Source organism: Eptatretus burgeri, chromosome 8 (genome assembly GCF_056783735.1).
Source record: "Eptatretus burgeri isolate ZD-2024b chromosome 8, Ebu_testis_v1, whole genome shotgun sequence".
Taxonomy (NCBI): domain Eukaryota; kingdom Metazoa; phylum Chordata; class Myxini; order Myxiniformes; family Myxinidae; genus Eptatretus; species Eptatretus burgeri.
The window spans coordinates 3,421,139-3,437,897 of record NC_140968.1 but is presented as its reverse complement, the minus strand read 5'-3'; the positions used below and the strand labels follow the sequence as shown (position 1 = coordinate 3,437,897).

At 44.7% G+C, this 16,759-nt stretch overlaps 1 protein-coding gene across 13 annotated transcripts in view; it reads right to left on the bottom strand.

The window, feature by feature from the left end:
* The window catches only part of LOC147020942 (transcriptional repressor p66-beta-like), a 58,310-nt gene that overhangs the window by 28,046 nt on the left and 13,505 nt on the right, over window positions 1-16,759 (bottom strand). For 8 of the 13 annotated variants that reach the window (XM_085890632.1, XM_085890635.1, XM_085890640.1 and 5 more), the window contains one exon: window positions 11,731-11,852. The exons of 1 other annotated variant lie outside the window; for it this stretch is intronic. The gene's annotated coding sequence lies outside the window, so the exon portion shown is untranslated. Of the gene's footprint in view, window positions 1-75; window positions 189-10,564; window positions 11,655-11,730; window positions 11,853-11,951; window positions 12,014-12,693; window positions 14,137-16,759 lie in introns of those variants that run through there. 4 more of the 13 variants (XM_085890634.1, XM_085890633.1, XM_085890639.1 and 1 more) reach the window with 4 other exon arrangements.

Below are 16,759 nucleotides of genomic sequence, written 5' to 3'. Positions count from 1 at the left end.
TCCGTAACCTAGTCGTGTTTAGGTCTGTTAGCGCAGTGTGTGGCTCTGCGAGATGCTCCGCCTGAGCGTTCCCACCTCGAGATGTGACGCTATCTCCTGCTTAATCACTTTGCCAGAGCTCGTGGCAACGTGCACTCCGCACCGGTCTGTCTGGCTGCAGGGGGGTGGTGGAACATTAACAGCACAGCAGGGAGTCTTGGCAGTCCCCCCCCCCCCCCCCCGGATCAGGCTCTCAAGAAGAAGAACGTCATGGCAATCGCACACCAATAACGAGACAGCGACCGAAGAGCCAGCGAAGGGGAGGCAGCAAAAAGAAGAGCTAACATCTCTGCGCTCCCCCTTTTATAAGCTCCAGGCGAAGGGTGATGATTTGACTCAAAGTGACGCGATGACCCAAATCCTGCTTCTCTATTGGGCCACAGCAGCCCTAGCCACACCCTGCCAGGCTTCAGGACCGGAAATTGTCTCAGTTGCCCATCCACTTCAGCACGGGTCGAAGCTCCTGACTCAACATCAGGTATGCTCTCTGAGCTGGTACCCCAACTCTGAACGTGCTCCGAGTGCAGTCTGAATGTCGAACAGCAATGGACTTTCCCCGCCACTCACGGGCCTCCTCTCATCAGCCAAAATGCACACATGAGCCCCGTACCAAACTCCCGGATTGCCCTTCTTGCGACTCCTCCTCGCTGCCCGTCTTGCCATGGTGTGGCGACTGGATGAGGGTAGTATGAATTCCGCGTGCTCATCCAGGACGTCCTTGGTGAGATGTGGTCGAGCTATTAATGTCTGTTGCTTAGCCTTGCATCACGCGGTGCCGAGGTCAGCCCAAGTCATGCAGCACTCCTCCATTTAGTGGCGAATTGTAGCGATGCAGTGGTATGAGTGGGTGTGGGAATATTTTTCCCATGTGTGGGAGGCGTTTGTGGTCGAAGTGGTGGGGTTTGGTGAACGAGGTGCGAAGCAAGGTGAGATGCCGGTTGGAAATTGGTGGTGCAGATTTGAATGAAATAGTGGCACGCGAAGCCCGTGCGCGGGTTGTGTAGTGTGTAGTGGAGGAGTGTGGTGGATCTGAGCCACGGGAGGCATCGTGGTGTGTTTATCATCAATTGCATGTTGCATGGCGTGTGTGCTTGCATGCTTGTTTTGTACCATGGCTAAAAGGAAAGGGTTGTAGTAGAAATCAGAATATGAGATAGAGATAGTTAATGGAGACCCACACAACGCACTTCGTCCCGTTAGCCCACGAGACATGAGGAGAGGTCTAACTGCATGAAGTCGAATGAAATAACTGCCTGGGCATCACTGTATGTTGGGTTGATTTGCCTTAGAGGCATGCGGTTTCATAGAACCGCAACGATGTATTTAATAAACCAATTGGTTTATTCCATGAACAATCAGCGACAACTTTAAATCTCTCTGTGTGGGTCAGGCATGAAAATAATATACAGAAGAATCAGCAGGGAGCAAGCAAGGGTCGTGAAGATTAAAATGGACCCGACGGCAACTGTATATCAGGGGTCCAAGCAGCCAGGAGCAATACATCACCACAACAGTGTTGATGTGAATGATACCAACAAAGAAAGAGTACAACAATGGTTTCACAGTAAAAAGATAACTGAAGGTATGGTAGTGTAAAAGATGAAGGTGTGGTAGTGTAAAAGATGATGGTATAGTAGTGTAGAAGATGACGGTATGGTAGTGTAAAAGATGAAGATTATGGGAGTGTAAGAGATGACGGTATGGAAGTGTAGAAGATGACGGTATGGAAGTGTAGAAGATGACGGTATGGTAGTGTAGAAGATGAAGGTATGGAAGTGTAGAAGATGATGGTATGGAATTGTAATACAAGAGATGAAGGTATGGTAGTTTAGAAGATGAAGGTAGGGTAGTGGAGAAGACGAAGGTATGGCAGTGTAGAAGATGACGGTATGGTAGTGTAGAAGATGAAGGTATGGTAGTGTAGTAGATGAAGGTGTGGGAGTGTAGAAGATGAAGGTATGGTAGTGTAGAAGATGAAGGTATGGTAGTGTAGAAGATGACGCTATGGTAGTGTAGAAGATGAAGGTATGGGAGTGTAGAAGATGAAGGTATGGGAGTGTAGAAGATGAAGGTATGGGAGTGTTGAAGATGAAGGGATGGGAGTGTAGAAGATGACGGTATGGTAGTGTAGAAGATGAAGGTATGGTAGTGTAGAAGATGAAGGTATGGTAGTGTAGAAGATGAAGGTATGGTAGTGTAGAAGATGAAGGTATGGGAGTGTTGAAGATGAAGATATGGGAGTGTAGAAGATGAAGGTATGGTAGTGTAGAAGATGACGCTATGGTAGTGTAGAAGATGAAGGTATGGGAGTGTAGAAGATGAAGGTATGGGAGTGTAGAAGATGAAGGTATGGGAGTGTAGAAGATGAAGGTATGGGAGTGTAGAAGATGAAGGTATGGGAGTGTTGAAGATGAAGGTATGGGAGTGTAGAAGATGACGGTATGGTAGTGTAGAAGATGAAGGTATGGTAGTGTAGAAGATGAAGGTATGGGAGTGTTGAAGATGAAGATATGGGATTGTAGAAGATGACGGTATGGTAGTGTAGAAGATGAAGGTATGGTAGTGTAGAAGATGACGCTATGGTAGTGTAGAAGATGAAGGTATGGGAGTGTAGAAGATGAAGGTATGGGAGTGTAGAAGATGAAGGTATGGGAGTGTTGAAGATGAAGGTATGGTAGTGTAGAAGATGACGGTATGGTAGTGTAGAAGATGAAGGTATGGTAGTGTAGAAGATGACGCTATGGTAGTGTAGAAGATGAAGGTATGGGAGTGTAGAAGATGAAGGTATGGGAGTGTAGAAGATGAAGGTATGGGAGTGTTGAAGATGAAGGTATGGGAGTGTAGAAGATGATGGTATGGTAGTGTAGAAGATGAAGGTATGGTAGTGTAGTAGATGAAGGTGTAGGAGTGTAGAAGATGAAGGTATGGTAGTGTAGAAGATGAAGGTATGGTAGTGTAGAAGATGAAGGTATGGGAGTGTAGAAGATGAAGGTATGGTAGTGTAGAAGATGAAGGTATGGTAGTGTAGAAGATGAAGGTATGGGAGTGTTGAAGATGAAAGTATGGGAGTGTAGAAGATGACGGTATGGTAGTGTAGAAGATGAAGGTATGGTAGTGTAGAAGATGAAGGTATGGTAGTGTAGAAGATGAAGGTATGGTAGTGTAGAAGATGAAGGTATGGGAGTGTAGAAGATGAAGGTATGGTAGTGTAGAAGATGAAGGTATGGTAGTGTAGAAGATGAAGGTATGGGAGTGTTGAAGATGAAAGTATGGGAGTGTAGAAGATGACGGTATGGTAGTGTAGAAGATGAAGGTATGGGAGTGTTGAAGATGAAAGTATGGTAGTGTAGAAGATGAAGGTATGGTAGTGTAGAAGATGAAGGTATGGTAGTGTAGAAGATGAAGGTATGGTAGTGTAGAAGATGAAGGTATGGGAGTGTTGAAGATGAAGATATGGGAGTGTTGAAGATGACAGTATGGTAGTGTAAAAGATGAAGGTATGTGAGTGTAGAAGATGAAGGTATGGTAGTGTAGAAGATGAAGGTATGGTAGTGTAGAAGATGAAGGTATGGTAGTGTAGAAGATGAAGGTATGGTAGTGTAGAAGATAAAGGTATGGGAGTGTTGAAGATGAAGATATGGGATTGTAGAAGATGACGGTATGGTAGTGTAGAAGATGAAGGTATGGTAGTGTAGAAGATGAAGGTATGGTAGTGTAGAAGATGAAGGTATGGTAGTGTAGAAGATGAAGGTATGGTAGTGTAGAAGATGAAGGTATGGTAGTGTAGAAGATGACGCTATGGTAGTGTAGAAGATGAAGGTATGGGAGTGTAGAAGATGAAGGTATGGGAGTGTAGAAGATGAAGGTATGGGAGTGTAGAAGATGAAGGTATGGGAGTGTTGAAGATGAAGGTATGGGAGTGTAGAAGATGACGGTATGGTAGTGTAGAAGATGAAGGTATGGTAGTGTAGTAGATGAAGGTGTGGGAGTGTAGAAGATGAAGGTATGGTAGTGTCGAAGATGAAGGTATGGTAGTGTAGAAGATGAAGGTATGGGAGTGTAGAAGATGAAGGTATGGTAGTGTAGAAGATGAAGGTATGGTAGTGTAGAAGATGAAGGTATGGGAGTGTTGAAGATGAAAGTATGGGAGTGTAGAAGATGACGGTATGGTAGTGTAGAAGATGAAGGTATGGTAGTGTAGAAGATGAAGGTATGGTAGAGAGAGAGAGAGGTAGAGAGAGGTAGAGAGAGGTAGAGAGAGGTAGAGAGAGGTAGAGAGAGGTAGAGAGAGGTAGAGAGAGGTAGAGAGAGGTAGAGAGAGGTAGAGAGAGGTAGAGAGAGAGAGAGAGAGAGAGAGAGAGAGAGAGAGAGAGAGAGAGAGAGAGAGAGAGAGAGGAGAAGATGTGCAATGATAAAGATCCGTAACCTAGTCGTGTTTAGGTCTGTTAGCGCAGTGTGTAGCTCTGCGAGATGCTCCGCCTGAGCGTTCCCACCTCGAGATGTGACGCTATCTCCTGCTTAATCACTTTGCCAGAGCTCGTGGCAACGTGCACTCCGCACCGGTCTGTCTGGCTGCAGGGGGGTGGTGGAACATTAACAGCACAGCAGGGAGTCTTGGCAGTCCCCCCCACCCCCCCCCCGGATCAGGCTCTCAAGAAGAAGAACGTCATGGCAATCGCACACCAATAACGAGACAGCGACCGAAGAGCCAGCGAAGGGGAGGCAGCAAAAAGAAGAGCTAACATCTCTGCGCTCCCCCTTTTATAAGCTCCAGGCGAAGGGTGATGATTTGACTCAAAGTGACGCGATGACCCGAATCCTGCTTCTCTATTGGGCCACAGCAGCCCTAGCCACACCCTGCCAGGCTTCAGGACCGGAAATTGTCTCAGTTGCCCATCCACTTCAGCACGGGTCGAAGCTCCTGACTCAACATCAGGTATGCTCTCTGAGCTGGTACCCCAACTCTGAACGTGCTCCGAGTGCAGTCTGAATGTCGAACAGCAATGGACTTTCCCCGCCACTCACGGGCCTCCTCTCATCAGCCAAAATGCACACATGAGCCCCGTACCAAACTCCCGGATTGCCCTTCTTGCGACTCCTCCTCGCTGCCCGTCTTGCCATGGTGTGGCGACTGGATGAGGGTAGTATGAATTCCGCGTGCTCATCCAGGACGTCCTTGGTGAGATGTGGTCGAGCTATTAATGTCTGTTGCTTAGCCTTGCATCACGCGGTGCCGAGGTCAGCCCAAGTCATGCAGCACTCCTCCATTTAGAGTGGCGAATTGTAGCGATGCAGTGGTATGAGTGGGTGTGGGAATATTTTTCCCATGTGTGGGAGGCGTTTGTGGTCGAAGTGGTGGGGTTTGGTGAACGAGGTGCGAAGCAAGGTGAGATGCCGGTTGGAAATTGGTGGTGCAGATTTGAATGAAATAGTGGCACACGAAGCCCGTGCGCGGGTTGTGTAGTGTGTAGTGGAGGAGTGTGGTGGATCTGAGCCACGGGAGGCATCGTGGTGTGTTTATCATCAATTGCATGTTGCATGGCGTGTGTGCTTGCATGCTTGTTTTGTACCATGGCTAAAAGGAAAGGGTTGTAGTAGAAATCAGAATATGAGATAGAGATAGTTAATGTAGACCCACACAACGCACTTCGTCCCGTTAGCCCACGAGACATGAGGAGAGGTCTAACTGCATGAAGTCGAATGAAATAACTGCCTGGGCATCACTGTATGTTGGGTTGATTTGCCTTAGAGGCATGCGGTTTCATAGAACCGCAACGATGTATTTAATAAACCAATTGGTTTATTCCATGAACAATCAGCGACTACTTTAAATCTCTCTGTGTGGGTCAGGCATGAAAATAATATACAGAAGAATCAGCAGGGAGCAAGCAAGGGTCGTGAAGATTAAAATGGACCCGACGGCAACTGTATATCAGGGGTCCAAGCAGCCAGGAGCAATACATCACCACAACAGTGTTGATGTGAATGATACCAACAAAGAAAGAGTACAACAATGGTTTCACAGTAAAAAGATAACTGAAGGTATGGTAGTGTAAAAGATGAAGGTGTGGTAGTGTAAAAGATGACGGTATGGTAGTGTAAAAGATGAAGATTATGGGAGTGTAAGAGATGACGGTATGGAAGTGTAGAAGATGACGGTATGGTAGTGTAGAAGATGACGGTATGGAAGTGTAGAAGATGATGGTATGGAATTGTAATACAAGAGATGAAGGTATGGTAGTTTAGAAGATGAAGGTAGGGTAGTGGAGAAGACGAAGGTATGGCAGTGTAGAAGATGACGGTATGGTAGTGTAGAAGATGAAGGTATGGTAGTGTAGTAGATGAAGGTGTGGGAGTGTAGAAGATGAAGGTATGGTAGTGTAGAAGATGAAGGTATGGTAGTGTAGAAGATGACGCTATGGTAGTGTAGAAGATGAAGGTATGGGAGTGTATAAGATGAAGGTATGGGAGTGTAGAAGATGAAGGTCTGGGAGTGTTGAAGATGAAGGGATGGGAGTGTAGAAGATGACGGTATGGTAGTGTAGAAGATGAAGATATGGTAGTGTAGAAGATGAAGGTATGGTAGTGTAGAAGATGAAGGTATGGGAGTGTTGAAGATGAAGGTATGGGAGTGTAGAAGATGAAGGTATGGGAGTGTAGAAGATGAAGGTATGGTAGTGTCGAAGATGACGCTATGGTAGTGTAGAAGATGAAGGTATGGGAGTGTAGAAGATGAAGGTATGGGAGTGTAGAAGATGAAGGTATGGGAGTGTAGAAGATGAAGGTATGGGAGTGTAGAAGATGAAGGTATGGGAGTGTAGAAGATGAAGGTATGGGAGTGTTGAAGATGAAGGTATGGGAGTGTAGAAGATGACGGTATGGTAGTGTAGAAGATGAAGGTATGGTAGTGTAGAAGATGAAGGTATGGTAGTGTAGAAGATAAAGGTATGGGAGTGTTGAAGATGAAGATATGGGAGTGTAGAAGATGACGGTATGGTAGTGTAGAAGATGAAGGTATGGTAGTGTAGAAGATGACGCTATGGTAGTGTAGAAGATGAAGGTATGGGAGTGTAGAAGATGAAGGTATGGGAGTGTAGAAGATGAAGGTATGGGAGTGTTGAAGATGAAGGTATGGTAGTGTAGAAGATGACGGTATGGTAGTGTAGAAGATGAAGGTATGGTAGTGTAGAAGATGACGCTATGGTAGTGTAGAAGATGAAGGTATGGGAGTGTAGAAGATGAAGGTATGGGAGTGTAGAAGATGAAGGTATGGGAGTGTAGAAGATGAAGGTATGGGAGTGTTGAAGATGAAGGTATGGGAGTGTAGAAGATGACGGTATGGTAGTGTAGAATATGAAGGTATGGTAGTGTAGTAGATGAAGGTGTGGGAGTGTAGAAGATGAAGGTATGGTAGTGTAGAAGATGAAGGTATGGTAGTGTAGAAGATGAAGGTATGGTAGTGTAGAAGATGAAGGTATGGGAGTGTAGAAGATGAAGGTATGGTAGTGTAGAAGATGAAGGTATGGTAGTGTAGAAGATGAAGGTATGGTAGTGTAGAAGATGAAGGTATGGGAGTGTTGAAGATGAAAGTATGGGAGTGTAGAAGATGAAGGTATGGTAGTGTAGAAGATGAAGGTATGGTAGTGTAGAAGATGAAGGTATGGTAGTGTAGAAGATGAAGGTATGGTAGTGTAGAAGATGACGCTATGGTAGTGTAGAAGATGAAGGTATGGGAGTGTAGAAGATGAAGGTATGGGAGTGTAGAAGATGAAGGTATGGGAGTGTAGAAGATGAAGGTATGGGAGTGTAGAAGATGAAGGTATGGGAGTGTTGAAGATGAAGGTATGGGAGTGTAGAAGATGACGGTATGGTAGTGTAGAAGATGAAGGTATGGTAGTGTAGTAGATGAAGGTGTGGGAGTGTAGAAGATGAAGGTATGGTAGTGTAGAAGATGAAGGTATGGTAGTGTAGAAGATGAAGGTATGGTAGTGTAGAAGATGAAGGTATGGGAGTGTAGAAGATGAAGGTATGGTAGTGTAGAAGATGAAGGTATGGTAGTGTAGAAGATGAAGGTATGGTAGTGTAGAAGATGAAGGTATGGGAGTGGTGAAGATGAAAGTATGGGAGTGTAGAAGATGACGGTATGGTAGTGTAGAAGATGAAGGTATGGTAGTGGAGAAGATCAAGGTATGGTAGTGTAGAAGATGAAGGTATGGTAGTGTAGAAGATGAAGGTATGGGAGTGTTGAAGATGAAGATATGGGAGTGTAGAAGATGACAGTATGGTAGTGTAAAAGATGAAGGTATGTGAGTGTAGAAGATGAAGGTATGGTAGTGTAGAAGATGAAGGTATGGTAGTGTAGAAGATGAAGGTATGGTAGTGTAGAAGATGAAGGTATGGTAGTGTAGAAGATGAAGGTATGGTAGTGTAGAAGATGAAGGTATGGTAGTGTAGAAGATGAAGGTATGGAAGTGTTGAAGATGAAGATATGGGAGTGTAGAAGATGACAGTATGGGAGTGTAAAAGATGAAGGTATGGTAGTGTAGAAGATGAAGGTATGGTAGTGTAGAAGATGAAGGTATGGTAGTGTAGAAGATGAAGGTATGGTAGTGTAGAAGATGAAGGTATGGTAGTGTAGAAGATGAAGGTATGGTAGTGTAGAAGATGAAGGCATGGTAGTATAAAAGATTAAGGTATGTGAGTGTAGAAGATGAAGGTATGGTAGTGTAGAAGATGAAGGTATGGTAGTGTAGAAGATGAAGGTATGGTAGTGTAGAAGATGAAGGTATGGGAGTGTAGAAGATGAAGGTATGTGAGTGTAGAAGATGAAGGTATGGTAGTGTAGAAGATGAAGGTATGTGAGTGTAGAAGATGAAGGTATGGTAGTGTAGAAGATGAAGGTATGGTAGTATAAAAGATTAAGGTATGGTAGTGTAAAAGATGAAGATATTGGAGTGTAGAAGATGAAGGTATGGTAGTGTAGAAGATGAAGGTATGGTAGTGTAGAAGATGAAGGTATGGTAGTATAAAAGATTAAGGTATGTGAGTGTAGAAGATGAAGGTATGTGAGTGTAGAAGATGAAGGTATGGTAGTGTAGAAGATGAAGGTATGGTAGTGTAGAAGATGAAGGTATGGTAGTGTAGAAGATGAAGGTATGGTAGTGTAGAAGATGAAGGTATGGTAATGTAGAAGATGAAGGTATGGTAGTGTAGAAGATGAAGGTATGGTAGTGTAGAAGATGAAGGTATGGTAGTATAAAAGATTAAGGTATGTGAGTGTAGAAGATGAAGGTATGTGAGTGTAGAAGATGAAGGTATGGGAGTGTAGAAGATGAAGGTATGGTAGTGTAGAAGATGAAGGTATGGTAGTGTAGAAGATGAAGGTATGGTAGTGTAGAAGATGAAGGTATGTGAGTGTAGAAGATGAAGGTATGCCAGTGTAGAAGATGAAGGTATGGTAGTGTAGAAGATGAAGGTATGTGAGTGTAGAAGATGATGGTATGGGAGTGTAGAAGATGAAGGTATGGTAGTGTAGAAGATGAAGGTATGGTAGTATAAAAGATTAAGGTATGTGAGTGTAGAAGATGAAGGTATGTGAGTGTAGAAGATGAAGGTATGGTAGTGTAGAAGATGATGGTATGGGAGTGTAGAAGATGAAGGTATGGTAGTGTAGAAGATGAAGGTATGGTAGTGTAGAAGATGATGGTATGTGAGTGTAGAAGATGAAGGTATGTGAGTGTAGAAGATGAAGGTATGGTAGTGTAGAAGATGATGGTATGGGAGTGTAGAAGATGATGGTATGGTAGTGTAGAAGATGAAGGTATGGTAGTATAAAAGATTAAGGTATGTGAGTGTAGAAGATGAAGGTATGGTAGTGTAGAAGATGAAGGTATGGGTGCCCAGAGCTTCAGGCATTTGTGTAGTGTGTTTGCATTGTGGTTCTCGTGCACATGCTGGATGTAAATGTCTGTAGCTGTGGAGGAACTCAGGTCGAAAGGCTTACTCCATCATGTAGCTGTTTGGGTTGCTTCATGAAGCCTCGTTTGGCTTTGTGGTTTGGGTCGCTGGCTTGGGATCTTAGTTGGGATCTTAGGGTCCTGAGTTTGGGCCCCTGTCGGTTGTTGAATTAACACCAGGTGGGGTTGACTCAGCCTGTCATCCTTCTGAGATCGGCGAAATGAGTATCAGTGTACTGGTATAAGGGCACAGCATCAGCGGTACAGCCGCACCCTCAGCCAATGATGCTACCCGCAGCCTTGTGCTGCATACGAAGGAGTTTGCTTTCTGCAGTCTTTCTTGAGTAGAAAGGTTGATAAATATATAATCTTCGTTGCAACTGCGGGATGATTGATTAGGCCAGAGCTGATTCGTCGTTGCTCTGGGTGGGCGACGTGGTGTGTGTGTGTGTGTGTGTGTGTGTGTGTGTGTGTGTGTGTGTGTGTGTGTGTGTGTGTGTGTGTGTGTGTGTGTGTGTGTGTGTGTGTGTGTTTTCTTTGACAGGATGTTGACGAGGTAGCACACTTACCTTTGAGCTGTCGAGCCGTTAAGCCTGGTATAGATTCCTGACCCTTCTGTCAGATCGATGCTTCCGCAGGCAGGGGGGCATTGTGCTGTCCCTTGGCACACTTTGTGGTGTCAGCTGGTGGAGTGGTAAAAATTCCACCTGACCTCTTGAAGTTCCTCATCTGCTCCTCCATACATGTGAACACCTCAAGATCCTTTGTGGTCCATCCTGTTGTCCAGCTTGGAGGGCTGAAGTCGTCGGTACCTGTATTTTTGGTGAATGTGTTTGAAATACCACATGATCATTTGAAACCCAACATGGTTACCAGCTCATCGACATCGACACATTTCACGCATGGCTTGCTCATCTCTTTTGCCAGTGATTCTTGGAGGGACGTCCAAAGCTTCGAGAGTTTTCTCTGCACTTTGAACTTGTGCTCATTTCAAATTGGCGTTGCCCATTTGACTCTTCTTGCTTACTTTCTGGTTGGACCTTAAAAGGAGAACATCCTACCCCGACCGGTGTAGCTGACAATCAAATATTCCCTCTTCCTCCTCCATGAATGTGAGTTAACTCGTAAGATTCAGTACCCTCGTCCACAGAAGTATTTTCACCAAACTGTCTCAGAGAGCGAGACATCCTGTTCATTGCACACCGGAGGTCGATATTTTCACCTGGTGCCATGTGTCTTTGCCTTTCGTGTGATCTTTGTTCAAACTGCCTGTGGCTTTTGTCTCAAGACGCGTCAACCACACTTCCAAATGCTACATCATGATGAAGACAAAAAGGATCACAGCATCATTTTGAAGGTGCTCAGAATTGTTTGAGAGTCCTTTGCTGTGATGGAGGCACACATTTGCATGGTGTTCTTTCACATCTACCAATCATGTTCTACAAGTAGGAAATGTCTATCTTTATCAGGTAGTTCTAAAGTAGTACAGGTAATAGCAGATACTTGTCTCCTCCTCCACCACCTTCATCATGTGCAGCACAAGGCTGTGGGGTAGCATCACTGGCCGTTCACGCGTGACATGCGAACACCTGAAACTCATATTGTCGGAGCTTCTGCCTGGATAGCAATCGCACTCTGAGACAGCAAGCAGTGTGACCTCGTATCAAGAGATATCCAAGAAAACTAAACCAACTGCTTCCCGCATTTTTGGCAGAAAGTGCCTGCGACAGCTCACCTGTGCTCTTCAGGAAAGACACCGCCGCGGGATCTTTAACGTCCACCAACAACCGGTGCTGGCAGGTGGGTCCTCCAGCTTAACGTCCTTCCGATGGATGGCACACACTTTGATGCATCGCCCTGCATACGAAACACAGTGGGGCGACGGTTTCTCGTTGGGTCAGATTCAATCCCAGGCGAGACAGATCAAATATAAGTGCGCATACTCCTACGGCTAACCTGCTGGTCCTGATGTGAGATAGTGCTGATGTAAAAGTACATTTATGTCTCGTCTTGGTTACCTGCACAAATGAAGGTGAACAGAGGTTAAATGTTTTCACCTCTGTCCGTCTGTTAGCAGGACATGTCAAAATGCTGTGGATGGATTCGGACAAAATTTGGTGGATGGGGTTGGGTGTGTGACCTGGACAAATCGATTCGACTTTGGTGAAGATCCGGATCTGGATCCGGAATACGAGCCCGGCGGAGGTACAGGTAGTGGAACCAAAAAATGGAAACACCTGGGTAAATGAGGGACACCAAGCAACGGCTTCCACACAGGTGTGGCCCATGTGTTAATTAAGCAAATAACATCCCAGCATGCTTTGGGTCATGCATAAAAATGCTGCTCAGGTCCGGTTGCCGATAATTTTGACCAGCATCTCAACAAGAGAGCCCCATACCCCCATCAATAGCACCATCGCCCAGTGGTTTGATGAGCGTGACACTGACGTTATCCATAAGTCACGGCCTTCTCAATCATCAGGTCGGAACTCAATTGAGCATTTATGGGACATTCTGGAACGACGCCCGAAACAGCATTTTCTACCTCCATCAAATAAGTGCGAGTTGGGACAGGCCGTTCGTGGTGGCCCAATGCCATATTGAGTGACTATACCTTGATGTTTTACATATTTTGTCCACTACCTGTACGTGCTCTACTGAGTGGCGTTCTAGTTCTACAAGTAAAATATGTACGTACAAGCTCTTCCCTAAGCTCTAGATGATTGTAGAAAAAGGACGAGAGCAGCTGGAAGATACTTTCGTCCAAAATTCATTGCACTGCAATTAAAGATCCCTTTAGGACCGACTACCTGCAAAATATTCCCATCCAGGTGAATGTTGTGCAACATCCATTTTACACCTTGACAAAAAAAAAAAATTAATAAAAAAAAGACCACCACTCACATAATATGGTAAAAATACAAGTTTGGAATCTCATTTTTGGGGCAATGCCATGAAAAGGTCAACTGCTTGTGAAAAATTTTAATTGAGAAAATGTCTGCAAAACCCAGCCGAAAGTTGCTTCAAACCACCACAAAGACTTTCAAAACGGAACGTGCTGCCTCCTCGCTTGACTGAGCATTTAAAAGGAGAAGAGCACGGACAATTCCAAAGGTTGGCGTCCATGGGGAGGAAGGAATTCCTCCCGAGGAAATGCCCCGCTGAGTGCCGTGAGAATGGTGGTGCCATCGTTGTGACGTCGCTGGAACAGAGAGTGCCCCTGGAAGTGACGGAACTCCCACCACCACCACCCCCCTAAAGCTCAGTGGCTGTGGTTGTCTCAGATAACAGTCTTGTGGTGTGTCTCGTGTGTATATGTGTGTGTGTGAGCGTGTGCGCGTGTGCGCGTGTGCGTCCGCTCCACTATGAGCTGCAGATCCTGCAAATAAATAATGAAAATCGCAGAAGAATTTCAAGTTCAGAATCTTTTCGACATTCAATGGCTTTCTAACACGGGGGATGGGATGGAGGGGAGGGGCTGGATATTGGACAGGGTGTCGAAAAACGACAATCCTCTCAAATTTCAAGTTATTGTGACCTCCGCCAACGAAGGTGAAGGAGGTTACGTTTTCACCCTTTTCTGTCTGTCTGTCTGTCTGTCTGTCTGTCTGTTTGCTTGTTTGTTTGTGTACAGGATATCTCAAAAAGTTGTGAACAGATCCGGGTGAAATTTTGTGGATGCGTTGGGTGTGTGACAAGGAAGAATCGATTCAATTTTGGTGAATATCCGGACCCGGATCTGGATCTGGATACGACGATTATTTAATATTTTAAGTGATTCTTCACCATTGAGAGATCGGGCCAAAAACGATATAGTGTTGTGAATCTGGAAGCCATGAGCACTCAACATACAGGTCCTATAGAACAGTTATATCGGTAAGTATGTGTTTTTAGTTAGCAGGGGTTTCCTTAGAAGCCGGTTACCGGCGACCCGCAGCCGACTACTCAGAGAAAAAAATGTCAAAGGTTGCCGCCTACTTCAGCGCCGATTTTTGTTTTTTTGTTGTTTTTGTTTCTGTCACCACGGAATCTCTACACCCCCCCGTTTTGAAATCGAGACGAAAACACAATAGTATTTCGATAAAAGCGGGCTTACTTTTACTGTTAGTACTCTCACCAGGTCGAGCACAACACTGACCTGAAAATAACACGAGCAGCTAAAACACGCCTCCTACAATAGAGAGTTCTCCGCTTCAGCCTCGTTTTGGACTGTTGGCCTGATACCCTGATACCATACAGCAATGACCTCAAGAAAACAAACTTTGTCGGCCTCGCAGTTTCGGTGCCGAAACGATGGCATCGAAACGAAAATCCCTGTTTGACTTTGGATTTTCGAAGAAGTCCAAAGACATGGGAGGTAAGCTTCTGGCCATCAGTAATTGGTCTCAACTCGCACTGTCGCGAGTGCGACATTGTTGTTGTTGTTTCACCTCGTCCATTTTGAGCTTTTGTCAAGTGATGCGGCTCCAAAATACACGGTCACCCGTTGTGCCTTTTTAATTTATAAGGTAATTAGCCTTGAAGCTTAAAGCAGCTTTTGTACATGTTATTATTCGGGGTTATTTGCAATGAAAATCTCAGTGTATTCACTGAAGTGAAGGCCAAGTATGAGCAGCTGTGAACTGGCCAACTGAATACTGGTACCGCAGGTACATGCATGTACCATAGACTTGCGAGCTTTTCTTGACTGTACAACAACACGATATTGGCGGATAATGTAAGGTGGAAGTTTAACAAAATTGGGATTGTGACTGTGATGCAGTATTCACACTTCGACTGTTTGATTGGTTGACTGATTGAAGCTCGCTGACATCAAACAAAGAAATTATCAGAAAACGAGTGAAGTTAAATACATGTTTATCATTAATTTTCAAACAATAAACTCGTCTAAAGTTATTAGTTTGAGCTCTTTATTAAATCAAAACAAAAAACAATAAAATAATAATATACAATATTTAACAAAGTAAAATGAAATCAAAGAGGGAAAATATGCATAAAATGAATGAAAGAAAATTTACAAATACAATACTGAGCTTCCCTATGCTTAAATAGTTCATCATATATTTAGGGAGTTGTGAAGTTTAGGTGTTGTCATTGTTTGAGGTGGCCCTCAACTTCTGGCTAATGATAGGCCCTTTTGAAAAGCAGTTTCTCACAGTGATGAATGCATTTGGACTATTTTCAGTTGCTCCACTGCTTAACATCCAAGCCATCTTCATTACATTTAGTGAGTGGGGTGTAGGCCACATTAAAAATGATACCATGGGAAACATCAATTCACAATTTTTCATTCACAAGTAGACAGCACATGTACATTTTATTTATTTGCGATTTGCAGAATTCCCTGAACCTCTCCCAGTCTCTGAACCTGAATCTCTCCCAGTCTCTGAACCTGAACCTCTCCCTGTTTCTGGACAAGTCTGCTCTCCCTCTCCTGAACCAGTCAACCATCCCACTGTAAATCAACCGGCGAACTCTTTCTCACTTTCTGAATCTGCCAGGACTTTGTCACCCTCTCTGCAAGAAAATCAAGTTGCAGTTCCTGATCCAGTGACACCGTCTACTGCAGCCAACTCATTAACATTCTCTGAACTAATCAACTCTGGCATACAGTCTGAGTCATCTAGCTCTTTAATGGTGGAAGAAACTTTAACATGTAGCTCCCCCATTAATCTATCTCATATCTCTATGTGTCGTGTAAAAGATCTTGATGCATCTTCACCAATCACAACAGCATGATAATATGAGAAGTATTTCATCTCAGAAATCATGCTAGAATGCATCTCAGGCCATCTTGGACCCCAGCCATACAGCTGCGCTCGCTTCGCTCGCAGTGATGGTAACCTGCTACTTTTTAATGGTAGCCTCCTACACCAAAAAATGAGGAAACCCCCGAGTTAGGGTCCCGTCCCTTGTTTAATGGGTAATTGAATGTACATGTGCTGCGAAGTTACTTTGATAGTCAGGGTTTTCTTTCATTTTTACACCCCTCATAACTACAACAACACACAATACAACAACCCCTTCACCCGACCATCCACTCGGGTCGAGCACGCATCTGTCCCGTACGAGTGCCGTCGAGGGTGTGAATACTCGGTAGCTCGCCACGTGGGTCTCGAGGTATTTTGAAGTTTTGCAAATAACCCTGCACCGCGTGGTGGAATTATTGACGATTCACGGTCCGGTAAGGGACCCGTACCCTCGGAGTTTTCCGAAAGGTACGATCTAGATTCTGGGTGTTAGGTAGAGTCGACCCGACTGCTCCACCTCGCGGTCGTGCTCGCAGCCGATACCCGACCCGCAACAATAGTACTGTATGGCATGATATCTCAAACATGTATTGGGCCCAATATGTTCTTGTGGATCAGGCATTACGTGGGGGAGTTATGCGCTCTACCGAGTGCCCTTCTCATTGTAATTGTTATGAACAGCATCCTACCATATTAATTACTAGCAGAGGTACCCACACCTTGTGTGGAAGGAACTTAGAAGAAGAGAGCCAGGTACTATGTATAATTCCAATTAATTAAACACATGTAATTTAGCAGGCAAACTATTAAAAATATCCCCGAAGGAGGCTGACTATTTCCACAACAGGCGGAGTGAAGAAGAAGGATCAGGGGGAAGGGGCTGTGGTGGCCCCACTCTCTGAAGTGGTACAGTCATGGGGAGCACACCTCGAGTTCACGACATTGTCCTCATGTTTCATGAAGAGTTTGGTCTGCATCTGGCCGTCGGGTATCCGAGAAAATGTTCAAATAAAT